A 27,669-nucleotide genomic window follows, 5' to 3' on the forward strand; every position below is an offset into this window, starting at 1 on the left:
ACAGAAAAGACAATCCTAAAGTTTTAATGAAACCAGAAAAGACTGCAAACAGCCAAAATGCTCCTGGGAAATAACAAAGCTGGAGGCATCACAGTCCTTGCTTTCAAACTATATTACAAGACTATGGTAGTAAAACAGTATGGTCTGGCATAAGCCCAGGCACAGAAATACAACAAAAGAGAGAGCCTAGAAATAAATTTACACACATATTATCAAATAATCTTTGACATGCCACCAAAAATACACAATGGGGAAAGGATAGTTTCATCAATAAATGATGTTTGGGAAAACTGGATATTCATATGTAAAAGACTAAAATTAGACTCCTGTATTATCCAATGTAAAAAATTAACCTGAAATGGATTTGAGACTTAAATGAAACATCTGAAACCATAATATTCCTAGAAAAAAAATGTAGGGGGAATTTTTCTGACATTGATCTTCGTAATGACTTTTTTAAAAGCATTTATCTTCTTTTCTTTTTCTGAAGAACAATTATTGAAACCACCATTTCAGGGTGATCTGTAACTGGTAAGCAAAATAAACCATGTAAAAGAGGAGAAGCCTTGAGTATAGATGAATGTGGTTTCTCTAGTTCAATCATAACATTAAAATTTCATAATTAAAGAAAATTAGTTCTATTATTTCTGTATTTATGAACAAATCGGACAAACTATTATCTTCCAATCTGTAACTGTACATGGGCTTTTCAGATTGCTTCTACCTAAAGAAAATCAAAACGAAGGTTTATATATTCCTTCAATAAGATCACTCATAGTTTCCCTTATTTAGTTAGCGTGGTGTCTTTATAAATAGATGACTTAAAGCGAACAGAAAATGGAGAACAGAATAACTCAGGATCCCACCTTAGAGATAAACCTCTGATGACTGTTTTAGCAGGGTTAACAAACGTTCCCTATTTCTTCCGTAAGTTAGGCTGCCTGGGTCCATGACACGGCTTGATGGACGGGGTGATCCCTAGTCACCTGTGCGCAGCTGCTGCTTCTGCCAGCTGAACTGTTGACTCACAGAGTCTGCAATATTTCTTTTCTTACATTAAATGTAAGCCATCTTTACTTGCTATTTTAATTTCACAATTTAATAAATTATAACATAACCCTAATAAAATGTGATATGTAGAGAAAACAAACTTTTTCATGAACACCCACTTTAATGATTTATAAAGACTCCAAAGTGTCATTTAAGTTTTATATTAAAGCACTGTGGTGTGAGAACCGTAAAATTTTGGCCAAAAAAGCAAAAAAAAGGCAACAAAAATTAATAGAGACAGTTGACTACTTGTCGCACTCTAAAGAAATGGTTAATATTTTACAAACACATACACATGGAATTTATTTTTTAAATATTATGCTGCAGTGATCCAATTATATCTTATTTGAAAAAAGGAAAAAAAAGTCTTATATAAAAAGATTGATGAATTAATGAAAATGTACATGTCTAAAACAAAGATATATAATTTAAAATAATATTCATCTTTTATCAAATATTTTGATTTACCATCAGTCTTGATCATATTATTTCCATGACAGTAATTATTTGCTGTATTCACTCTAAATTTACTATATTACATCTCTTTGTAATTATTAATGGAAATATTCCCCTTTTAAATGCTTGTGTTTCCCAGGAGTTGCTTTGTTTAGAAATATTAGCATGCTACAAACTATGAGATATCCACAGTAAAAAAAAAAAAAAAAAACTCAAAAGAAAATCTAATTGCTATTTTATTCATTTTATTTTATAACCTCAAACACACAGAAAAATTGTATATACTGAAAAATAAACTTTTCTCCTGATTCATTTGCAAGTAAGTGGGCAAGTTTCATCCATCATGCCCAAATACTTTTGTGTCTGTTTTCTACAAGCAAGAACATTCTTCTACATATCCGGAGTACATCCATCAAAATCAGGAAATTAACATTATTTCACTAGTTCTTTCTAATCCTCAGATTCCATTTGAGTTTCACCAGTTGTCCCAAGAGTATTCTTTTTTTTTTATTGAGAAGGAGTCTTGCTCTGTCATCCAGGCTGGAGTGCAGTGGCACGATCTCCGCTCACTGCAAGCTCTGCCTCCTGGGTTCATGCCATTCTCCTGCCTCAGCCTCCCCAGTAGCTGGGACTACAGGCGCCCGCCACCATGCCCAGCTAATTGTTTTTGTATGTTTAGTAGAGACGGGGTTTCACCATGTTAGCCAGGATGGTCTCGATTTCCTGACCTCGTGATCCGCCCGCCTTAGCCTCCCAAAGTGCTGGGATTACAGGCGTGGGATTACAGGCCACCGCGCCTGGCCCAGAGTATTCTTTACAGCAAAATGATGCAGTTCAGAGTCACATGTTGCAGTGAGTTTCATTGATCCTTAATTTCCCTCAGCCTGGGAGATTTCTGTCTTTCCTTGACACTCAAGACTTTGACACTTTATTGATGAGGCCGTTTGTTTTGCAGACTTGGTCTTCATTTGGGTTTCTCTCAAGGTTAGTTTCAAGTTTTGCATCTTTGGCAGGAATATCACAGAAGTGATCCTGTTTCATACTCATCATGTCAAGGGCTGCACAGTCTCAAGCCATCCCATTATTGTGATTATTTGATGCAAATGCTTTGATGGTTAATGTTATGTGAACTGAGCTAGGACACAGGGTGCCCAGACATTTAGCCAGACATTATATTCTGGGTGTTTTTGTGAGGGTGTTTCCTGATGAGACTGACATTTGAATTGGCAGACTGAGTAAAGCAGAGGGTGCTCCCCATTGTGGAAGAGCCTCATCCAATCGGTTGAAGGCCTGATTAGAACAAAAAGACTGACCCTTCTCCGAGTGAGGGAGAATTCTTGCTTGCTGGCCTTGACTTAGACATTGTTTTTTTTTTCCTGTCTTTGGACTCAAACTAATACTAAACTATAGGCTTTCCTGGGTCTCCAGCTTTCCAGCTCACCTGGAAGATCCTAAGATTTGCCAGCTTCTGTGATTACCTGAGACAATTCCTTACAATGTATCTTTTTATAGAGATGGAGTTTTTGGTGTGTATATGTGTGCGTGTGTGTGTGTGTGTGTGTGTGTGTATTTACATATACACATACATGTGTATCCTGTTTGTTCTATTTCTCTGAAGAACCCTGACTAATACAGGTGTTGTGTACCAGACTTCTCCACTATGAGAATGCCTTTTCCCTTGGCAATTAGTATTTTTGTGGAGGTACTTTGAAATATAAATGCCTTCTCCTAATCTGATCTCCCATTTATTTCTTTATGTACTTATATCAGTATGGATTAATGGTGTCCTATTTTATTTAAGGTGTTATAATCCATTGTCACTTCTATTTTTTCATACTGAAGCCCACATTGTTCCAGATTTAGCCCATGGGAGCCCCTTCCAGCAGGTGTCTGTGTACTTTCATTATGGTGCTATCATTTCGTGAGTGTGTTCCTGCTTTCTGGCAGTAAATGTTGTTCCAAAATCATCTTGTATTTTCCCGACTTGGAATATAATAAGCCCATTCTTCAAGGTCCTCCCAGTAGATGCCCGAGGGACTATATGCACATCTGTGTGCAGATGAATCACATACTTACTCACAACAATACTTAATTCGCTACTTTTACATATGAAAGACCATGAATTCACACAAGTACTTCCAATGCCAACCCAGTGTCATAGGGTTCATTCCAGTCTTCCCCTTTGACATGATTTGACTCTCTTTTCCAACTGGAAAAATCCTGGCTCACATTGTCTTTGATATACTTATTTATATACTTAACCCCCAGTTATAAGCAGTTTCTTGTCACCACTGCTGCCATCTCTCCATGTCTGGATACCCTCCAAACGTAACTCAGGCACTGACCTCCCCACTGCAGGAAACTGCCCCCACTGCAGGGACGCTGTCTTCACTAACACTTCATATCCAGCCATTCTCACTTGAGAAAGCCTCTTCACCTGCTCAGACTCTGATATGCTGTGTGGGCTTCCCCCATTCCTTGGTTCCCCTGAACCCCACTGGCTCTCTGATTTTCCATGCCTGGCTAATTCTCTGTATAACTGTGCCTATTCTGCTGTGTGACACATACTGAGTTTTCATTTCAACAATTACATTTTATTTTAAGCTTGTTTTTTTTTAAACAGTCTATCTTCCTCTAAACATTTCATGTACTTAATAGTCTATATCTGATCATTCCAATTTCACTGGAGTCTATAAATTTTGTTTATTGTTCGTACTCACTCCCACTTGTTGTCATATTCCTTCAATTTTTTTCTTTTTTTTTTTTTTTTTAAATCTTAACCTGTAAAAATCCCAATTGTCTAAATTGAGAGTGCTTTCTCTAGAAAGAGATTTCTATTTTATTCTGCTTGGAGCTGAGGGCACTCCCAACAATCTAGTCAACTCCTGTATGACTTATTTTGATTTGATAGCAGAAACCTGGGACTCACCTTAGAGTTCTCATATCCCCTTATCTCCCACATCCAATTACTCAATTCATCCAACTCCACTTCCTAAAATCCTCCCATCCAGTAACCTAAAGCAACCCTCTGTTGCTCACCTTCCACAATGCTAAAGACTGATGTAAAAATAAACCTTACCCTGTGATTGCCATGCCCAAAATTCTTAAAAGGCTTTAGGTAAAATTTATACCCTTTGGTTCTTGCCTGGTTATCTAGCCACCTATCACACCACTTCCTCTAGCCTTCACTTCCTCTTTTTTTTTTTTTTTTTTTTTTTTTTTTTTTTACAGAGTCTTGCTCTGTTGCCCAGGCTGGAGCACAGTGGTGCAATCTCAGCTCACCGCAACCTCAGACTCCCAGGTTCAAGCAATTCTCGTGCCTCAGCCTCCCAAGTAGCTGGGACTACAGGCGCATACCACCACACCAGGCTATTTATTATTTATTTTATTTTTAGTAGAGACGAGGTTTTGCCATGTTAGCCAGTCTGGTCTGGAACTCCTGACCTCAGGTAATTCGCCTGCCTTGGCCTCCCAAAGTGTTGGGATTACAGGTGTGAGCCACTGTGCCTGGCCTAGTCTTCACCTCTTGAATTGTACTCTGGCAATAACAGACTCTTTGTTGTTTTCCAAATGTGCCACCGTATTTCTGCACATGCCCAGGGTAACCTGTCTTCTCTAACTAGTTCAAGTGCTGGCTCCGCTTTGAAAAGTGTATCTTGTCTACAACTCCATGCAGCTCATTTCACTTTGCATTATGAATGCTTATTTGAATGCCTGTTTTTATAATGAAGTGCAATTTCCCTAAGGTCAGGGGTCGTGTCTATTCACTTGTGCATTTCCAGTTCCTATTAAAGATTAACATGGAGTAAATTCTCAAGAATAATGGTTGAATCCATTTCGGGCATGCAATAAGCAATTACTGCTGGCATTTGTGCAAGCACAGAGTGGTGGAAATTCAGTCATATGTACATTCCTATCAACTATTACTAAAGCAGAAATATTATGAAACAGTTAAAAAATATACATGAGTTGTGATTATCCCTGTTCATTAAAATAGTCCTGGAAAAACATTTTATCGGGTTGTAAACACTCACTTTAAACATTAACAAAAAGTTAATATGAAGTCTAGAAATTTAAACTTCATGGGAGAGTGCTAATGACAACATAGTAGTAGACCCTAAATTTTGAATTTCAATTTTGAATTTCAAATTTTGAATTTCAATTTTGAATTTCAAATTTTGAATTTCAATTTTGAATTTCAAATTTTGAATTTCAAAATTTATAGTCTACTACTATGATTGTCACGAGATCCAAATTTTGAATTTCAAAATTTAGGGTCTACTATTATGATTGTCACAAGATATAGTCCAAATTTCATTCCCACAAATATATGTGCGCACACACACACACACACACACACACACACACAGACACAGATTTCATTTGGATATCCTCTAGTTGCTTTAATTCTTTCTAAATAGTCATCTTAATCCTGATGAAGCAGGAGATAGCTTTAGTGATGGTTTGAATGGAATGCTATCAAAAATTTTCATTTTGTTTTTTTTTTTCCACATCAGAATCGATAAATGTTAGCCAACTTCCCTGCTTAATCGTCCAATTGAGAATATGTTTTATTTCTTAGTATCTGTGCCTGATATAGCCTGTTTATATGACCACATTAGAAGCTTGAGATCTAGTCCTACTTATTATTTCTTCATTTAGATGTATTTCCAGTAAACATAATTAAATTCAAGCTCTCAGATATTTCCTTTCATTAACCATTTATTCTCCCTTTCTGTTATCAGATATAGATTCATCAATTAATTTCCTGATTAATAATAATTGCTATAAAAGCATCATTCAGTCCACTAAGTTGCTGTGTTTTCTAGAAGATTTGCTTCAAAGCTTTGTTCTTATTTCTGGCTTCAATATCCACGGTTAAGTCTTGCCCTAGGGTAGACCACAAGAGATTTAGAGCAACTAAACTTAAATTGGTTGTAATTCAATGTAGTTTAATATACAAGGAAATGGATAATCTATTTACCATCCAACTCAAAAGAAGAAAGAAAAAGAGAGTGAGAGTGCAGGTAATTTTATGGGAAAGGAGTGTTTTTAAGAACCTATCAAAGATTCTGTCAGTCAGTAGATAGATGATATGCAAAACTCTGCTTGACAAAAACATTGCAAAAGTGTTTTTGTACTTTTTTTGAGTTTACATCTCAAAACCTGGTCACTTTTGGGTGCGGTGGCTTACGCCTATAATCTCAGCACTTTGGGAGGCTGAGGTGGGTGGATCACGAGGTCAGGAGTTCGAGACCAGCCTGACCAACATGGTGAAATCCCGTCTCTACTAAAAAAAAATACAAAATTAGCTGGGCGTGTTGGCGGGCACCTGCAATCCCAGCTACTTAGGAGGCTGAGGCAGGAGAATCACTTGAACACAGGAGACGGGGGTTGCAGTGAGCTGAGATCGTGCCACTGCACTCCAGCCTGGGCAACAGAGCGAGACTCCATTTCCAAAAAAATAAAAGGACACTTTATTGGTATGCATTCATGACTGTGCATACATATTTAAAGTTAATAACCACTCAATGTAATGGACATAGAAACTTCCTGAAAATAATGACTATATTATGATGGACAAATACAGTATAGTTTAAGGAATCTTGTTTAATAAATATTTAAGGGTTTCATTGCCATTTCTAGAAGTTAACCAGAACAAAACACATTGTAAATTCTAAACTATTACTGCAACATGATTTTCCATGAATCTACAACATACCATATTCATTTTATAGATATCATCATCCTCTTTTCAGTAATTGAAAGTATTTTCCACAATACTGAGTCAAGTGGCGATATGAATATGACAGGTGTGAGCTCCAAGTCGTAATGCATCTTTTTCATATGTAATATTTTTTATTTCGAAGTTTTTGGGGTACAAATGGCTTTTGGTAACATGGATGAATTATACAGCAGTGAATTCTGAGATTTTGGTGTATCCATCCTGCAAGCAGTGTACATTATTTCATCTTTGCCACTTCCTAGCCAAGTGATTTTGGAAAAGCTGATAAACTTTTTGTGCCTCATTTTTTTAATCCATAGAATGAGGACAACCATAGTATTTAGCCTGGCAACATAGCAAGATGCCCTCTCTACAAAAAAAAAAAACCATGGAAAACAAATCAGCTGAGTGTCATGGCATGTGCCTCTAGTTCTTGCTACTCAGGGGCCTGAGGCAGGAGGATAGCTTGAACCCTGGAGAGTTCAAGGCTGCAGTGAGCTATAATTGTGCCACTGCACTCCAGCTTGGGTGATAGATGGAGACCCTGTCTCTAATAAAAAGGAAATGCATAGTATTTATTTTATAAAGTCATGGCAATGAGCAAATACAGGTAAACTAGTCACAGTAAAAATCTCAATAAACAAGGTGATTAGCTCACTACACATCTACATAAAACATAATAAAACAAAACAACTCTATTTCCTATTTTCCTTCCCAAGCTCCAGGCGTTTCACTTCCAATTTTGGAGTGAACAATTCAGTTAATTACTTACTGTGGTTTCACATTACCTACGTTTGACTCAGCTGTGTATCTCCACAGCCTCTGTGGCGTTCGAGTTCCCTCAGTAGGTCACCTTTCTCATTGTCTTAGGAGTTTTCAGTGCAGGAGACTCTGCAGTTACTGAGCCCATATCATTGAGTAGGACTCAGCCAATGTTTGGTTTGGCCAGCAACAATGTACTGGCATCATGTTTATTACCCCAACCTCACTTTGTTTAATTCAATATTTGTATAAGAAAACAAATACTGAAGATACGTATAAAATTCTGTGTCAAAGGGCATTATCTCTACATTATGACTCCTTTAATTTAAACATACAGATATTTGGTACCAAAAAGAAAATATATTTGAGCCTTTTGGATTCATTTATTTGAGGGTGAGGTGGGTCACTTTTATTTCAGTGTCATCTGTTTTCTCGATTTTGTAAAACTAAATGGTTCCATGTTTATTTGTATGGTTGAATAAACATCATAATGCAGGTGCAATGCCCAGTTTCAGGCAGAAGAGCATCTGTACTTAAAGACCATCAAATTTGTATTAAGCTGTTGAAATTTGACTGTATAGTTAGGATCAGATGTTGCTTCAAGGTACCAGAATGAAGCAAGTCAATCTTTAACAACGTTTCTCTCTGTCACGGAGGCAGCTACTGTCTTTAAGAGCAAGGACAAACACAATTTTCTCTTTGTTGGAATTCTGGGTGTCATTCTCCCTGAGCTCTTTATATCAAAGCGATGGAATCTCTGGTCCTAGATACAAGCTCTAATTGTTTCTCCTTTTAGAAAATCACTTTTCTCTGCCGGGCGCGGTGGCTCTCACCTGTAATGCCAGCACTTTGGGAGGCCGAGGCAGGTGGATCATTTGAGGTTAGGAGTTCCAGACCAGCCTGGCCAAGATGGTGAAACCTTGTCTCTACTAAAAATACAAAAATTAGCCGGGCGTGGCTGCATGTGCCTGTAATCCAAGCTACTCAGGAGGCTGAGGCAGGAGAATTTCTTGAACCCAGGAGGTGGAGCTTGAAGTGAGCCGAGATCGTGCCACTGCACTCCAGCCTGGGTGACAGAGCAAGACTCCATCTCAAAAAAAGGAAAAAAAAAAAAAAGAAGAAGAAGGAATTGTTTTGCTCTTTTCTTCCTTATTCTTAGGCTTCTGAACTTTTTTTGTTGTTGTTGCTCTCTATCCCTGCAACTCCTCATTTCAATGTTGAAACAACTAAGAGAGGTGAAATCTTGGTAAATATAATCTAGAATTGCTAGATAAAATAAGAGGCCCAGTGAAATTTGAGTTTCAGATCACAAATGATGTTTTAGTGTAAGTATGGCTCATGCAATTCAAATTTGACGTGGTGTACTGTGTTTTTATTTGCTAAATCTGGCAAGCCTAATCTCATCGCTAGTTATGGAAACACGTTTATAAAGCAGAATGATGTACAAAATCTGAGTTCCAATATGTTCACTTTTATTTCTTCGCACCATTCAAAACTGCCGACTATCCTCTTGGATTTGAATTTACTTCTTTTCCTGATTTTTTCATCGCTTTGTAAATGTTTTTCTTTGACTTTCTCTCCTCCTTACAATACAATCGACTTTATCATTGTTTCTTCAGTGTCCTGGTTCTTTTATTCCACCTCAACATCTTTATTGCCACCATTCATTCTTCTTTGTGAAAAAAGAATTCCAAAATGCTTATTACCTCAATATTTTCTCTGACACAGGTTTGTTAAGAAATACTCGACTTTTTAATACAGGTCTTTGTTCTACTGAAAAACATTTCCTTTGCCAAGTTTAGATTAAGGACATTATCATTGCCGTAGTCCATGCACCCAGAACTCTGTAATAAATAGTAGTACCCGCTGCTTCTTTCTATGTGTCCAGTTCTGTAACTTCTATTTGGGAATTTTTGTTTAATTATAATCCATTTGTATATTCCTTGAAATCTGTGGTACCATGACAGAAAAATGAATCTTCATTTGGCTGGTAGATTCTCTAGCCTTTCCCTTTTCAGATTATTTTGCATCTTACTGCCAACTTTTTAAAAACTGGTACCACGATCATTTTGCTGCCTGTACCTCAAAGTTTTCCTTATCACTCTTTTGATCAAATATAAACTTTAAATTCTTCCATTTATTATTTCTTCTTTGACTCACAATATATCCCACTCTAATTTGGAATTATTTAAAAATAAGGCTGCTAACTAGACGTCTCTGCACATTTCTCTTCCCATCCCAAAAGTTTGGTCCACTCTACCTTCCTCCTAAATAAAAAGTTAACAACTCTACTTTCCTTAACATTAACTTTTTAAAATCACTTATGAGACACTGTCTTTGATCAACCCATTGATCTTTTTTCAGGCTACCATTCCTATGTACTTTAACATTTTTTGATGAATTTGTAGTCATTATAAGTATTGAATGTTGTATTCCACACTATGCTTTGCAATTTTTTTTTTTTTTTTTTTTTGAGACGGAGTCTTGCTCTGTCGCCAGGCTAGAGTGCAGTGGGTGCAATCCCAGCTCACTGCAACCTCCGTCTCCCGGGTTCAAGCGATTCCCCTACCTCAGCCTCCCAAGTAGCTGGGACTAAAGGCGCCCGCCACCACACCCGGCTAAATTTTTTTGTATTTTGGTAGAGACGGGGTTTCACCATGTTGGCCAGGCTGGTCTCGATCTCCTGACCTCGTGATCCGCCTGGCTTGACCTCCCAAAGTGTTGGGATTACAGGCGTGAGCCACCGCACCCGGCCTGCTTTGCCTTTTTAAATGTTGCAAATTACAATTCTTTTGGTTATCTTATCTAAATTTCTATTTTTATGTTATGTGTCAAATTGTCTGGACTTACCAGAAGACCTGCCCTCTTCCAGCACCCACCCTTCCTCCTCCCCCATCATTCCCAATTCACACGACTTTCTAACTTTCTAATTGGGTGCTTTTTAATATTCATGAGCACAGGTTTTAGGTCACACCGCTTTTTATAATCATGGGAAAAGTAGAGGTAAATAGTGGGTGGGTACTCAAGGAGCTCAGCTACAAATCAACTTGATTCAATCTATTTAATCTATTGCTTATGTTCTGATTTTCCATCAGTGTCCTGGTCGTTGCTTAATAATGCAAACTTTGTGGATAAAAATATCAATGTTAGGTGAAGCTCACTGACTAGCCTACAAATCAGGGTCACCAATTCTGATACATTTTATCCACATTTCCATTATCTGGTTAACATATCATTTTGCAAAACATTAAAAGATCTGCAGGTGAGAAAGGGCTCTTCTTTCTTCATGAACGAAGTTTCTTCTTTTTTTAAATAAACTGAACAGTGTCACTATCTAGCTGGCACCAAGGACAGACTAAAATTATAATTTACAATTATGGGGTTTTTCCTCACAGAAATAAAAATAAATAGGTCTTATTGAAGACATAGACAGTTTTGCTTCTGTGAACATTTCTCCTTTACACATAATCAGTCTGACTTTTCTCACTCGTTTCTGTCTGAGGTGAAGGTGGGGACTCCATTCTTGACTTAATAAATCTAAATTCTTCAACTGTCATTCTCTCCCAAGACATTTCACCCTTTGGTGACTATGCTGCATTTTCCCATTCTTTCTCTTTGTACATTTCATCCTGGGTCTGGCAAGACCTATTTCAAATATACAAAAATTATCTGATACACAGGAACCCAATCTACTCTCCACAGAGTCTGGAAGGGTTAAAGAAAAGGCCCTTCTGAACATCTCAGCTTTATCAGCTCCCATTGGGAGATCAGAGGCCATCAGCCTTTATTAGCCAATAAAAAGAAAATGATGTTTCTTTGCAAGGAGTAGACTTTAGTAAGCACCCTATATGTTAAAAAAAAAAAAAACTTATTAAATGTTAGTTTTTGTCTCCAAAATAGATATATAATTCTCAGATTTCCTTGTAATTTTCTCTTAATGGCTGATTAAATCTTGACAGTATAAAGCAGTCCAGCCATCCACGCATTCACTGGACAAATATTTCTTTAATATAAATGCCAGGCACCATTTTAGGTCCTGATGATACACCAATGAACAAGAAAGATGAAGTGTTGTTCCACCAGGAACTTACATTTTAGTGGGAGAGATACACACATAACCAATAGGTATATGATATGATAAGCAGGGTAAGTAGATGGAGAACAGTTTTTTAAGACTTCTGTGAGCTAAGACCTGATTGAAGAGAGGTTGTAATTTTGTGGTGTCAGCATGATCAGGCCAAGTAATCACTTCCTATTGCCCATATGTTTTTTAATCATTTGTTTAAAAATAACGCAAAGAGTAGTTCTCAGACTGTTTTCTCATATAGAAGATACTTTTTTCTTAGATTCTTAGTACTACTCATTTTAATAAGCTATATGAGTCCACAACATTAAAAAAATTTACTCTAGAAAGTAAAGCTGGGTAAAATGACTTCAGCGTAGAAAACTTTTATTATGTGGCCACAAAAGGCACTGAAAACGAAATTTCTAGAAGGCCTTAGGGGAATAAAAGGGAAACGTTTGGAAGACATTAAATCTCTGGAGGTTTAATTTTGCAACTTCCTCAAATACTTAGAAGACTTCAAAAATAATTTTGCTTTTGTCTAAACTGAGAAATTATATTGTTTTTTTTTTTCCCCTTGCTGGCCCTCAAAAGCGTATTAATTCTCATTTTGGGAAGGAATTATTTTAATCATGCCATTGAATGAGAGGAAAATATCCCTTTTCTAAAAAAATAAAAAATTTAAAAAAAATACTTCAGTGTAAAGTGGAATTCTCTAGAGAATGCATCGTGCACAAAATGACCTTCCTCAGTGTATTACTGGGATGGAGGGAGTTGCCTCTCTGTGGGGTGGCAAATAAGCCCTGTGGCCCCCTCGATCCACCCAAGCCCCCACAGGGCATCAATTGCTGTTTCATCCCGGGTTGGTCCAGACAGCCACTGCCAGTCCACTAGAGGGAGCACTTGAGAGGAAACCCATTTGCTTTCAATGATCTAGGATCTCAAAAAAAATTTCATCTTAGAGGCCGGGTGCAGTCATGCCTGTAATCCTAGCACTTTGGGAGGCTGAGGTGGGTGGATCACGAGGTCAGGAGTTCAAGACCAGCCTGGCCAACAAGGTTGAAACCCCCATCTCTACTAAAAATACAAAAGTTAGCGTGGCATGGTGGCAGTAAGCTGAGATCATGCCACTGCACTCCAGCCTGGGCGAAAGCGCGAGACTCTGTCTCAAAAAAAAAAAAAAAAAAAAGAAAAAAAAATTCATTGTAGAATAAAATCTAATTCCTTTCAGGTTTTATCTTCAAATTTTGGTCATTGTTTGCATTAGTCATGGTTCTTCAGGAAAACAGAACCAATAGGATATATGTATCTGTGTGAGTGTATACACATATCTATGCACACATGTATATATTTATATATTCAAATATATGCATGCATATATATATATTTATATATGCAAATATATGCATGCACATATATACACATATTTATTTACAATTCTGTAAAATCTTATATATACATAAGACACACACACACGTATAACACACACACATATATATATATATATATAACACATATACATGAGATTTATTTTGAAGAAGTGACTCATGTAATTATGGCAGATAGCATGTCTGAAATTTGCAGGTGGGTCAGCACGTTTGAGGCCCAGGGAAGAAAGACTGCTGCAAATCCAATCTGAAGGCTTGTCTGCTCACTACGTATCCTCTTGCTTGGGGAGGTCAGCCTTTTGTTCTGTTCAGGCCTTCAGCTGATAGGATGAACTCTCCTCCCGCTACCCTCACCTCAATAAGAAGGATGTCTTAGTTCCTCCAGGCTTCTATAACAAAATAGCATGCAACAGAAATGTGTTTCTCACAGTTCTAGAGGCTGGGCAGTCCAAGCTGCTGGCAGATTCAGTGTCTGGTGAGGTCCCACTTCTTGGTTAATAGAGAGTTGTCTTTTTGCTGTGTCCTCATATGATGGACGAGGCAAGCCAATTCTTGGGCCTCTAAGGGCATTAATCCCATTCATGAAGGTTCTGTTCTCATAATCTAATCGCCTCCCAAGAGTCCTGCCTCCTAATATCACATTAGTGACTAGGCTTCCACATATGAATTTTAGAGGTACACAAACATTCAGATCATAGCAGAGGGCGATTTGCTTTACTAAAAATCAGCAACTTAAATGTAAATCTCATCCTAAAACACCCTCACAGAAATATCCAGAGTGATGTCTGACCACCATGGCCTAGCCAAGTTACAACATAAAATCAAACATCATGCTGTTTCTATATAGTGACACTAAAAATAGTTGCTAAAAACTTGTATGACAAAGTAGAAAAATGAAAGGCAAATTATTTTGGAAAGTTATAGTAAAGAACATAATCTAAACCCAACAAAAAAGTTTCTGAGATTCAATCACTAAACAGAGATGGAAGAAGCTTTTAATTCACTTCATTCCACTGTATTTAACAAGTCTCTACTTCAGTCCCTAGGGGGTTTCTAATACTATAAAAAGTAATATCATAGGTTATAAAGATTTACAAGAGTGCTTCTATATTTGAAATTAATAATCCAGCTAGGACATATTTTCTAGATATTATTACATTTTTACGTTAAAGATAATTTCTTGTTATTTGAATTTTATTTCCCCTCTCCTCGGGGTTCTTAGCAACACAAATGAGTAAAATCACTTTCAGTAGGATGCTAGACACATTGTACTCTTTGCAGGTCTGCTAAACAACAGAATCAAGTCACCTCCTTGGCAGGTGGCCAGCATTAACTATAATGCCCATCAAAACAGTCAATAAGAGTCACAGATCTGTGGCACCATAGAATAATGGCCTAATTAATCTCGGTTCAATTTCCATTTTTATACCTGCTCCCAAATTCCCATTCTTTCTTGAGTTCTTTTCTCATTTAAAAACATCTTCTATGGATTGTCCTTCATTCAATCATTCATTTGTACATTCATTCATGTTTGCATTCAAAGATGTTTACTAAGAACTTAGTATAGGTCATACATTTATGAATATTATTCAAACACTGAAGATAAAGATTGATTACCAGAGTGGACGGAGATACATTGCTGTTAAAAAAACTCTGAGTCCTTTAAAAGTTTTTTGTTTATCATTTGCAAGCGTATATGAAATACTGAAGTTTCTTCTAATAATATCAAAGGAATAGTTAAAATGCCATAGGGACTTAATGTTATGTATGTAAAGTAACATAGCCATCTGGTCTGTTTCATTCTTATTTCCTTAGGAGAAGACTGTTATGCATGCTGTAAAACATTTACTAAGGGTGCATTTTATGCTTATGTTTAGGTTCAGTTTTAGGTATACAGAAATTTTAAAAGGAAAAGGAAATTAATTTTAAAAAAAACAGTATAAGGGGATGATAAAGAGGAGGCCAGAAAGAAAAAAGAAAATACAGTTTCTCTCCTTTCAATTCCTTACCATTACTTTACCATTCTTGTGTGGAAGTGGGAGGGCGTGAGTCCACCGAGGGGTAGAAATAGGCAAATACCACATAAAAGGGATAATTGCAGGTTGGATAACCACACACATTGGAACCAAAACTGCTTCCGAAAAGGTTATGGGATTTAGATAGTGGCAAAGACTAAGTCTGAGACACATTTGAAATAGTTGTTTATTTATAAAATTTGGCGCAGGTCCCCATCTACTGCTACTTTTATGTCAACAGGGGCTTAAAGTTTTTAGCAATGGAAGTTTTATGTAGTTAAAAAGAGACTGAGACAATCTCTGGTAAGCATTTCATTCCTGTGGGATTCCCTTTTTTGTGTGTGGAAGTGGGAGACCTCCTAGTTGGTGTTCAGGTACACCTGGCAGTCTTGGTTGGGTGCAAGGAGGCAAGTGAGCAGGGTGGAGACATTCAAAGACAGGAGGATTGTCCTGGGTTAGGGTCAGTGGTATTTTCTCTGGCCAGCCATTGTCTGTAACGAAAGGGTTTGATGAGCTACTTTTCTTGTGACCAAACTCTCTTAATAGTCCCTTATGCGGCCGGTGGCTGTCATGGCAGTTTGTCATTAGTAAAGAAGTTGAGACTACTTGAGGCTGGAAAACAATATGAATAAAGAGACAAGGTGATGATGAGCATGCACATAGTCTTGCTATTTAAACAATGATTCTTAGGCCACCCCAGTGAAAGATAATGAGAAATAGAACTTGTGCTTACAGAAGATGAATTTTGAATGCCTAAGGTTGAAATTTAGATGGATGGGATAGAACTTTGCATATTATTTACATGGTTTTGAAAACAGGCATGAAGAGAGAACAAGGCTGTAAGGAGCTTAGGACAGAGGAGATCAAGTGTCTTACAACTGAGTCATGACGAAGCACAGGAATGTTACTTTGCATCAATGCTGGCCTTAATGGTCCACTGATCTACGGGAGAAGAAAAAAACTTGATATTTAAGCATTGGTGGAAAACACACACACACATACAAAATTTCTGAATACCAGAGACTGAGGGAAATTTCTACCCAACCTAATTAGTTGAAAATACAAAGCAAGTTTCATCAATATAGCTTGTATAGGGTTAAGAAAAATACTTAAGCATTACATGATTGCTGTAGGAGCCCATTTTTTGGAAAATTTCCAGGGACTCTTTGAGTCAACTCGTTAAAAACAGAAGAAAGGCTAGGAAAGAAATAGCTTATTTTATGCCTGTGATTATAGGATTTCCTCATTATGTGGGCCACTGAGTGTTATTTTCTCAAGTTCATGCATATACAGAGATTTAAACTAAATTTGTGTTCTACTCACCACGTTAAGAGGCACAAGTTATCAAAGTTACTACCAATATATTCTATTCCCCCAAGAGACATTCAAACCATAATTCTCTCACTCAAGTTAAAAAAATTTATATTTTGTAAAGTAACCATTGTCTGTCTTCTCAATATAATCCAAGTGCTACCACCTTTGAACACACCAACAATGGTCTCTTGATTAAAAAGAAACCACATTAGAGCAGTCCTTTGAATAACATAAATTGTCTCCTCTAATAAAGGAAGACATTGGAGGTAAAAAAAAAAAAAAAAAAAAAAGAAGGTTTCAGCACCAATCTTCAATCTCCCTCTCACACCACAGAAGACTCAGAGCCGGAGTTTGGAAATGCAGTGGACTTGGGTAAGCTGAGGTTTTCAGTCTTCATACTAGTCAGAGGTCATAATTGATTGAGTCCAGTCGTGACATAACTTTGGGCAGTAATTTTAGTCAATTACTTCCTACCAAAGTTCCGTGTTCTTTGCTGGAGGCTCCGTTTCTGTGTTTCTTTTTTTTTTTTCATGTCATCATAAATTTATTTTCAGGCGATATGATAATCTATTAACACTCGGCATACTCTGAACTTACAGAATAAGTACCACGCCATACTTCCTCATTAATGACTACCATTTTACATGAGCTTCTTCCACAATCACAATGAGAGAACAGATTGCTACATGTTTGCTGGTAAATACATTCAGTAAGGCACTCAAATCCTAGACACGAACTAACCACAGAATTCTCTTCCCTGCTTTGATAAATTGAAACATGATCTCATTTCCTCCATTTTCAATACTTTTTATAGAAAGACACGCTTGTCTTGAACTTGTCTAAACATAAGTTTATATAAACTAATCCATTATCATTATAGTTATAATCAAGGAAATGATTTCACATTGACAGTTTTTTAGGTAGGGATAAGCGAAAGCACTGCAGCAGTTTCTGAGGGAATGTCTTCCCTGTGGTTCCCCATTCTTAGTACAACGCCTGGAACGTAGCAGGGACCAAATACAGTGAACAAATGGGCAAATCTTTAATTCCCAGGGATCTGCTACATATTGCCTTGATTGGTAGATCATTTCTCCAGAAGAAAGGAAGAAACCAAAAGACAAAAACAATCTTTTTAAACCTCACAGGATTTTCTTAGAAAAAAGTTTTAATTTATATATCTAGTGCAATTCTCTTTGTAAAATATATTTCATAAAAAATCCAAAGCAAAAGCCCTGTCATTCATTTATTTCAAAAGACAAATCATTTCAGAACTTCTTCCTTGAAATGCCTGCAATTTCTTCCTCTGGCCTCAGAGACGGACATTGGCTCCATGCTTTACAATGTCAGGATAAAAATCCAGGAGGGAGAAATCTTGTTATAATGGATAGCTGTTTTCATCTAACACAAAAAGGCTCTGAATCTTCAATACACAAGGTTCTGTGCTGACTGCCAACAAGGAGTGGAACAGGTCTGCACGACCATCCCATAGGTGATCTCTGAGGAAGGACCTATCACTCTGTTGAGGCAGTCTGCAGAAATGTTGAGAAGAATCTTCTCTATCAGCTTTGATTCTACACGGATGCAAACATCATGTCTTCCATCAACAACAGTCATTAACGCTGGCCTATAGTATATTTTCTTCATAGTAAATGGCAAGCAGCTAAAACAGTTCGTAGATCCTGTTCTCATCTGTTTCTAGTTCCAATCCACATTTTGCATAGCCAGTATATACGATGTTGGGAAGAGAAGAAAAAATACTCTTCAGAGAACTGTGAGCATTTAGAGCTATCTTCTGAGCTGCTGTAATAGGAAATGCCAGCTCTGAAATCTGGGCTTTAATTAGAACGACTCCTGAACATTTATCCTCTAGGCGGGTTGCTAAGTCTGATATCTTCACAAAGGAGGGTGCATTTTTTTGAAATTTTGCTTTAAATGTAATTGCCCTTATATCATCATCAAACAAGCACTCACAGGATGACCAAGGCACTGTATGCAATTCTAGGTTTTCTAGTGTGTAATTGCTGAACAAAAAGATATTTAAATTCCCAAATATAACCTTTTTTCCTTTGAAGTTGAGGGTACCAGGCTGCTCCAGGACCCCATAATACAAGCACATAATGTTGATCTTGGGCCTGTTCCACTGTTAACATAACTTTTTTCTGCTTCTGTCCTCTATAACTGTATACTGCCTCTGTCAGTATAGTGAAATCAACAACTCTTAGTACTGCATGGACTAATACATCAGGTTGAAGGTGCTCCAATTCTACAAAGTCGATACTGTTCACCCTCTGAGGCTGCCTCGGAGGAAGATCTCTGAGGTAGGAATGTTTTGAGGACATATATGCCAGAAAGTCTTGAAGTACAACGTCACTAACTATACTGGAATATTCTTCAGGCTGAATAGATGAATAACTCCCAAGATTTAATAACTGACTGCTAAATGTTGATTGTAGTACTGTCTTGCCAACCCATTGGTCCTCATGAATACAACATCTGTGAGTAAAATTATATCTCCAAGAAACACTGTAAATGCCCAAAATGCTGCAGTCCTCCGCAGAAAAACCTTCTTCTTAGTTTTTGATTGATCAATTACTGTAACTGTTGCTAAAGGCACTTTAGAGCCAGAATTTGGCCTGAATTTTATGTTTATTTCCTTCACATGGCATGGAGATAGCACCATGAGTAAACAATTATACTTCTGGCTTTTAGAATCACAGTTTTTTTATTAATGATATTTTTTTAATACCCTTAAATTCAGACACATCCCTCCGATCCATTTCTACAGCAGAATCTCCTCCATTAGAAATCAACTTCATTTTCTTAGCTACTTGAAGGACTCTAGATAGAGCTTCAGACTGGCCCACTTTATCTTCAGAGGTGCAGCTTCTTTTAATAGCACTTTTGTGGAAGGCATTTAGTTGGGAACCCAGTATTCCTGAGCTACACAACTCAATACGTATCTCATTTGGTGGCAGTTCATCTTCAGAACTGAAAAGTTCTTGAGATCCCGTATGTTCTTCAAGACCTTTATCAGAGTTTATGTGAATGCGGCTATTTTCTGTTTTAGGACAAACAGGACTAAAAAGTTCAAGGGAATATGCTTGGTTTTGTCCACTTTCATATGCTTCTGTAAAACCATCAAGCTGAATCCAATACTCTTCAGGTATTCTTACCTCCCCGTAACTTGCCTTTGGTTCAGTCTCCATGTTTACATTCCCTTTATTTGTAGGACTCCGCCCTTTATCTTTCTTTTGAGCTAAAAAAGCAACCTGGCTGGAGGTAATTATACTGAGAAATTCTGTATCAGTTGATATTTTAAGGTCTGAGACCTTCCTAACTGCTGCTTCGGACCTTGACTTATCTACTGCGTTCGAGGAAAATAATCCCAAACACTGGTTTTGTATTTCATGATATTCCGTTGGCACACACTCTCTTTGTACCACTTCAGGTCCTATATTAATTTGTTCAGTACTACAAACCAAATCCAACATAGCTGCACATTTATGGCCTAGCTGAAACAAATTTGTGTTAAAGTTCTGACCACATATATCTGACTGATGTTTAGGCTGTTCATCTATAATTTTATTTTCACTGAGAAGTTTTGATACTTTTCTTCTTTGGTTAAATGAGGAACTGTGCTTTTAAATCCACATATTTGCATATTAGAGCTAGTTATATCACTCGGTCTAGAGGAGTGAATCTTCTGGGATTCTATATTCTGTGTTTCAGAAACAACGTACAAAGTCATCTTTCACATGAACATATCTATTCATACAGCTTGCTAAGAAATGACCACTAAGATCGGGAGAACCAATAGATTCTGGGACTTCATAGTTTTCAAGGTTTTTGTGCTGTTTTTCATCCTTCAGATATAAAGAATGTTGACTGTATAAAAGCTGAATTTTTTTCCAGGGGCCAGCAACAGACATTAAAGAAGCTGCGTCTTGTGATACTGTCATTTTCAGTGGAGCAACTGGAGCACCCCAAAAAATGTGGACTTGAGATCCTCCACTCATGATTTCTTAATCTTTTGCCCATCAAGGAAAATTCAGGATTCAGGTCAGAGTATATTATTCACTGAGAGCCCCGCCGGAGGCTCCGTTTCTGAAAAGCTCTCCCTCTGCCCTTCTTTCTTTTTCTCTGCACGCACAACCCTCACGCAGCTTTCATGCTGCCTAAATCAGCCTGTGGGTTAGGTATTTTCTCATTATCCAGATTAAAAGACAGCTCAGTCTCACAGAGATGTAACTATTTGATTGAAACTGACTTTTTTCCCCATAGGAGGCACATCGGAATCACCTGGAAACTTAAAAAATTCTAATACCAGACCATAGCCTTCCAATTCTGATTGCGTGGATCTGAATGAGGTAGTTCCCTGGTCTTATTTTTCACAAGCTCCCCATGTGACGTTAACATCAGCCAGCAGAGGCTGGGAACACCCATAAAAACAATTCCAGATATGTTAATAGATGTTAGGGAAAGTGGGAGAAGAGGGGGTGGTGGATTTGCAAATGTTAAACATGTTACCCAAATAACCTCTCCAAGTAAAACTTTTCGAAGGATAGTTTTGATCAGGAGAACCTGCCCCTTTTTGGATCTCTTTCCCCTGCAAGGAGAAAAAAAATGGGCGAGAAGGAATCAGCTTTTTATAATCAAAAAGTGCAGATGGAGATTCAGAAGTGGCCCTTCAGGGTGAGGATCTAATTTTTCCAGGGAAATTCCCTCTGAAATCCTTCTAGAAACTCCTGCTATATCATCTCCCACTTATCTAATCATTACCTCTTATCCACTAAGCACCCCCCACCCCCGGCATCTGACAGTCTTGTCAACCTCATGTGTCTGGATTCTCAGTCTCTCTTAGTACAGTCCCTCTTTTAGGTGGAGGGAGAGCTTTGGAGTTTGGAGGAGAAGGAGGGAAAGGGTGTGTCTGGCCTGAAGGTGATGATCAAAAAGAAGTTTCCACTGAAGAAACACATCTGGGTGGTTCACAATGCGGCTCCTTGTATCATCTGCGTCACTTGAAAACTTGTTAGTAATGCAGATTCTCAGACCTCACCCTAGACTTACAAAATCAGCAATGAGGGGCTCCGGCTGAGCAGTCTGTTGGAACAAGCCCTCCAGGTGATTCTGGTGAATTTCAGTGCAGGCTAAAGTTTGAGAACCACTGGCTATCTCATGTTTTCTCTTGAGCTTCTCTTACCAACCTTGGGTTGCTTTGTTCCTGTTTGTTTTATAGAGCTTTTCTTTATAGAGCACCCTTGGCATAAGTAGCTCCACCTTAGAAAAAGACTCCATCTTGCATTTTAAAAGCCGTCACGCAACAGGAACCAGGTGTTCAGCTAACCAATAGAGACTGCACCCAACCAGATAAGGACATAATCATTCACACCCTTTCTCTATTAGTCCTCGCCAGAGGACTCTGTGGCCATAAAAGAGAGCAGGACTTCACTAATTGGAAACCGCTGTCTTAGCAGACGCCATCTTTCTGTCCCTTGTGTTAAATACCCAGCATCCCCTGCTGAAGACTCCGCCCACATTAAAGTTTCTTCCTTGCAAGACCCTGATGGACCACCTGGATCAGGACGAGGCACTGTTTGGTCCACATTGCTCTCTCTGAACTGGTTTGTTAACCCTTTTTTCTTATCTCCTTTATCTTGATATTAAATGTTACTTTGTTGTGGAATGTTTAGTCAAAACAGATAGATAGGTAGATAGATAGACAGATAGATAGATAGATAGATAGATTAGATAGATTAGATTATGTGTGGTTTGCAATATTGACTGACCTGTGGAGTGACTTGAGCTTGTGTGCCTATGGCTCTGCCAAGTGAATGGGTAGCATTAAAGAGAACTGCCTCCTCTGGAGCTTCAGGTAGCTCGTGGCTTTGATGATTGAAATACCACTGGTGAAAGTCTGACATTATGGAAAGACGCAAATATTTGTGGACCTGGTCATGTCTGTGCACTGCTCATGATACCTTCCTATTACTTCACCTAGAGCCTGAATGGGAAAGGGAGAGGCAAGCAACCGACCAACTAGCAAACAAATAAAAAAAATGAACCTACTGTGAATAGAAAAACTATTTGTGCCCATGGTAATGGCTTATTGCAGATACTTATCTTCGGCTTAAAGTTATCTTTGAGTCTCTATGTTTGTAGCTGGAAAGATGCAGATGTTTTAAATCAAGAAAGTTGGACTAGTTTGTTCCTAATATTCCTTCCAAGTTTAATTCAATGGATATATGAGTTTGGGGATTAATAAAAAATAAAAACAGCAAGGAGTAAGAATCTTTGGGAATATAGGAAAAAGTGCTGTATTCAACTGGGAAATATCTACATATTTAAAGACAACTTCTCAGAGAAGATGATTATGAGCCCACATTATGTTTTATTTCAAACGTGCTGTTGGATGAAAAGTTGCTGAATAAGCTGAATTCAAGATTCCCACCTAGGTAGAAACATTTGGGTGAGGGGTGGTGGGGAGAGGTCATAAAATGAAGAATTGCCTGGTTAAAGATTAGGCTACTTGTAAGATGGATTCAAGATGTAGGCAAGTTTCAAAACTGATAATCAGCTGAGTGGATCTTCCCAGAAAGGATCTTTAAGTATCATGAGAGTTTGTCAGAAAATTGCTCAAGTGTTTTATCAGGAATTCTAATTATTTTCAGGAAGGGCTGTGAATTACATCTTGCAAAAAAGCTCTGTCTCCCAACAGGTTTGGTGACATTTATTTTTTCTCAGTTTCTAGTCTCGTCTCTTCTCACGTTTTATCTTTTGTTCACTTTTAGCAAGTAATTTTAACTTCCTGGATTTCAATTGCTTCCTCTATAAAGCAGGGATAATAATTTCATACCATAATGAAATAATAAGACTAGAAAAATAATTTTTCTTTTAGAGTGTTCCAAGTTTTGTAACTGACTAATCTAAATTGTGCATTGGGGGGAAGGTGATATGAGATGTGCTTTTCAATCCTTGGATTCGATACTAATTATAATACCAAACTCATGGTAGAGTGATTTATTCTGTCATGTATCTATCAAACATTTGCAGTTTCTGCTGTTATGTATGCTTTATGCATTTTACAAAAATCAACCCAATTACACAATTACTCTATGATGTAGGTATAAGAATTATCCCCATTTTATATTTGATAAACCTGAGACACCGAAAGTTTAAATAGCTAGCTTACACTCAACAGTGTGGTATGTGGTTTGTGGCAGAGGCTGGATCTGAACTCAGGAAGCCTGCCTCTTGTGTTCAATAAAAAATTCACTAGTTGATATCCTGTCATTCCACTTGATTCTCCAAAAATCAGGTTGGGCCTTGTCAGGGATCAAATGAAGACTGGTAATCCTAAAGAAGTTGAACTTCAGAGAGCCTCAGTGGGAGAGAATAACATGCCTAGTCCAGGTCATTAAAACTTAGATTATTTTCTTACGTGGCATTGGCTACTGCCCATTCTGATGCTTGTACATTTCTGTTATGGTCCTCGGTCTCTGGATTGAAACTTATCCACTAGATTTGAGCATAGGCACTGTGATTCACCATTGTTATTCTGGAATCTAATACAGAAAATGACCCAGAAGCACCATTTTTTAAAAACCTGGGTTCCCTAGCCACGTAGAAGCACCAGCCAGATCCAGTTGGAGCCAATCCTGCTGATTAGCTTAACAGGTTCTCTCTCTCTGTGTGTGTGTGTGTGTGTGTTTTTTAAGAAAAAGATAAAATGTTACAAGATAGAACATCATCGTATTGCTTTTTTTTTTATTTATTGCCCCTGCCATTGTCTTAGAGCATTAAAAATAAATCGCTTTCTCAGATGGTATGAGGATGAAAGGATCCACATTGGGAACAGGAAACCAAAGATCTCTGATGATTTTGAAAGCAGACAAAGAATAACCAGGTGTACATAATTATAACTAGGAAATACAAAACCGCTGTGAGCAAAACTGTTTCTTCCAGTTTGGGAGGCTCCAAAGTGAATCCCCTGATCTTAGACACAGAGATCAGGTTAAAAGAGCCTTTCTTCCGGGCAGCCTGATGCTGCAGGATGCTGATCATTCCACATCCTGAACAATCCTCAGGCTTCAAGCTGGACGAGTGTCTCTAGGTACCACTATGTACTTAACAGTGCCATTTTCTGAGTGTATCTTCTGACAAGCACTGTGCTGATATACTGTCTTATTGGCGACTCTTAATCTTCTATGGCATAAGTCTTATTCCTGTTTTAATGACAAGGGCCTTCTTTTGTAAGTAACTTGCTCCAGCCCCACAGTAAGTGAAAAAAATGGGATTCATTCCCCTGACTCTTTGAATCCAACCCAGTGGTTGGGTGTCTTCATGTATCTCTGAATTCCTGACCTCTGGGATTCAGTGATTTTTATGGCATTCATGTGATTTCTGTGGTGTGTTCCCTCCACCCCCAACTGCACAGGGCCTTTCTGTGAAAGTGAAAGATGCCAGTCAGGGTGCAACACACAATCTGTTCTCACTGAGTCAGTGAAAACTTCATTTTATTTGAAAGACCCTCTGATCACCAGAAGGTCATTCTTGCTCGCCTTTTCCTTGACTATAAGGTTCTATAAGTTTTTTCGTAATGCCACTTACAATAATACAGTATTTATAATTACATCAGAATGACAAAAACACAGTTTACAAGAGTTAGCACCTCCAAAGTATTACAATAATAGGAAAAATGTATCACCAAGTACTAGTATAAAAATAAAATTCTCTGAAACCAATAATTTTGAATCAGTCATTTTGAACTAAAGAAGTTTTTGATTCCCTCGTGTTAACTTTAAACAAACTTTTTTGGTTGATTTTTTTTTTCTGTGCATTCCTTCTGTATAAGAAATAAGATAATGGAGAAATGTGTTAAACTTTTAGTTAAATGTGTGTCATGTTTAATATAACCATATGATTTTTCCTATTTTTGGTTATATGTAGTAAATAACATTTGATTCACTCAAATAACTTTACAGTTTACAGGGCTTGCAGTTTACAGGGCTTTACAGTTTACAGGGCTTTACAGTTTACAGGGCTTGCTTATGTTGGTGAATGTATTTAAGCTCATTCAAAACTTACAGCTTGACATCTTAGAATCTGAGGTATGACTTTAGGCAACAGTTAAGCCAATTTTTAAAATTCTCATTGGGGGCACTGAATTGAAACGCTGTAATCTTCTCTAGAACTATCTTCTATTTCGTGTTTCAGAAAAGACTTAATTGTTCTTTGAAGAATTTCTTACTCGAAAAATCATAGCAATTTATATTCCAAAGAAATACAATTATCTTGCTCAGAAAAGAGAAGAAATGTAGAATTGCCTTTATTTCTAAGTTATAATTGCAATCATGTATTGGCAGCACATGTGAACAACTTAGATATAAAATTATGATGGGGAAAGAAACCTGCAGCAAGAAGCGAAGTGTGCATAAATAATGATCCTCTGCCAAGTAAAATGAGTTCTATTTATGTATTTGTTTATTTAGGCATATTAAGTGTCTAGAGAAGCAGCAATGTGAACTTTACCTTTTTGGTTGTTTACCTTTTTCAACAGCTACAAATGCTTGTATTGGTAAACATTATACATACACACACACACACACACACACACACACACACACACAGTCTTGCTCTATCCCCAAGGCTGAAGTGCAGTAGTAGAATCTCAACTCAATGCAACCTCCACCTCCAGGGTTCAAGCAATCTTCCCACCTCAGCCTCCCAATTAGATGGGACTACAGGTGCATGCCACCACGGCTGACTAATTTCTGTATTTTTGGTAGAGATAGGGTTTCACTGTGTTGACCAGGCTGGTCTCGAACTCCTGACTTCAAGTGATCTGCCCGCCTTGGCCTCCCAAAGTGCTGGGATTACAGGTGTGGGCCACCATGCCAGACCAAGTATTATATGTTATATGCATTGGGTACTATGTATTTTAAAGTCAATTATGGTTAACTTTGCTCTTATTCTATAATTTTGCACCTCTGGAGGTAAAGTTGCCATGCCATATCAAAAAAATGAAGATAAAAGTGATACATTTTACAATAAAACCACTCTTCCTTTTGTTTTCATATAAATAATAGGTAGAGGTCTCTGTACATATTTTATTTTTATGTTTGTTTGTTTATTTATTGATCCTTCATCATCCAGGCTGGAGTACAGTAGCGCAATCTCCAGCTCACTGCAACCTCTGCTTTCTGGGTTCAAGGGATTCTCGTTCCTCAGCCACCAGAATAGCTAAGATTACAGGTGCACACCACCATGCCCAGCTAACTTTTTTTGTATTTTTAGTAGAGACAGGATTTCACTGCATTGGCCAGGCTGGTCTCGAACTCCTGACCTCAAGGAATCCACCCGCTTTGGCCTCCTGAAGTGCTGGGATTACAGGTGTAAGCCACCACACCTAGCCCATATTTTAATAAGGAAAATGATGGGTGGCATGGGACTTTGAAAACTAAGACCATATACTTAGTATTTTAAAATAAGATTTTGTTATTGATATAAACCACATGGAAGTGAGGAAGACTGGGTCGTAGTCCAGCAAAGATTGCACCTTATTTTAACACACTAAAGTGGCGCACCCTATGGTTGGTGGGGAAGAAAGACCTTGTGACCTAGAGGGAGAAAATGAGATCTTTTGATTCTCAGAGTGAGAGAGAAAGATGGATGCTGTCTTTAGATTATAAAATTCAAAAAGCCTACCAAAGAGGTGTTGAGAGCTACACTTGAAGGGGGCTCTGCATTCATTTAGGGACATATACCATTACAGCTTTCTGTCCTGTTACCATAGGTCACTAGGTGTAAAAATGGCATGATAAGCGATATGTGGGTGTTAAATGTAGGAGCAGTATACAGTAGTACGGGATAGAAAAAGGCCCTTGAGTCCAGAAACAG

At 37.8% G+C, this 27,669-nt stretch overlaps 1 protein-coding gene and 1 pseudogene across 2 annotated transcripts in view; one reads left to right on the plus strand and one right to left on the minus strand.

Annotated features, from left to right (window-relative positions):
• CNTNAP2 (contactin associated protein like 2) overlaps positions 1 to 27,669 on the plus strand; it is a 2,305,108-nt gene that overhangs the window by 1,104,737 nt on the left and 1,172,702 nt on the right. The gene's annotated exons all lie outside the window — the stretch shown is intronic.
• LOC100607612 lies at positions 17,994 to 20,983 on the minus strand (annotated as a pseudogene).

Source organism: Nomascus leucogenys, chromosome 13 (genome assembly GCF_006542625.1).
Source record: "Nomascus leucogenys isolate Asia chromosome 13, Asia_NLE_v1, whole genome shotgun sequence".
NCBI lineage: Eukaryota > Metazoa > Chordata > Mammalia > Primates > Hylobatidae > Nomascus > Nomascus leucogenys.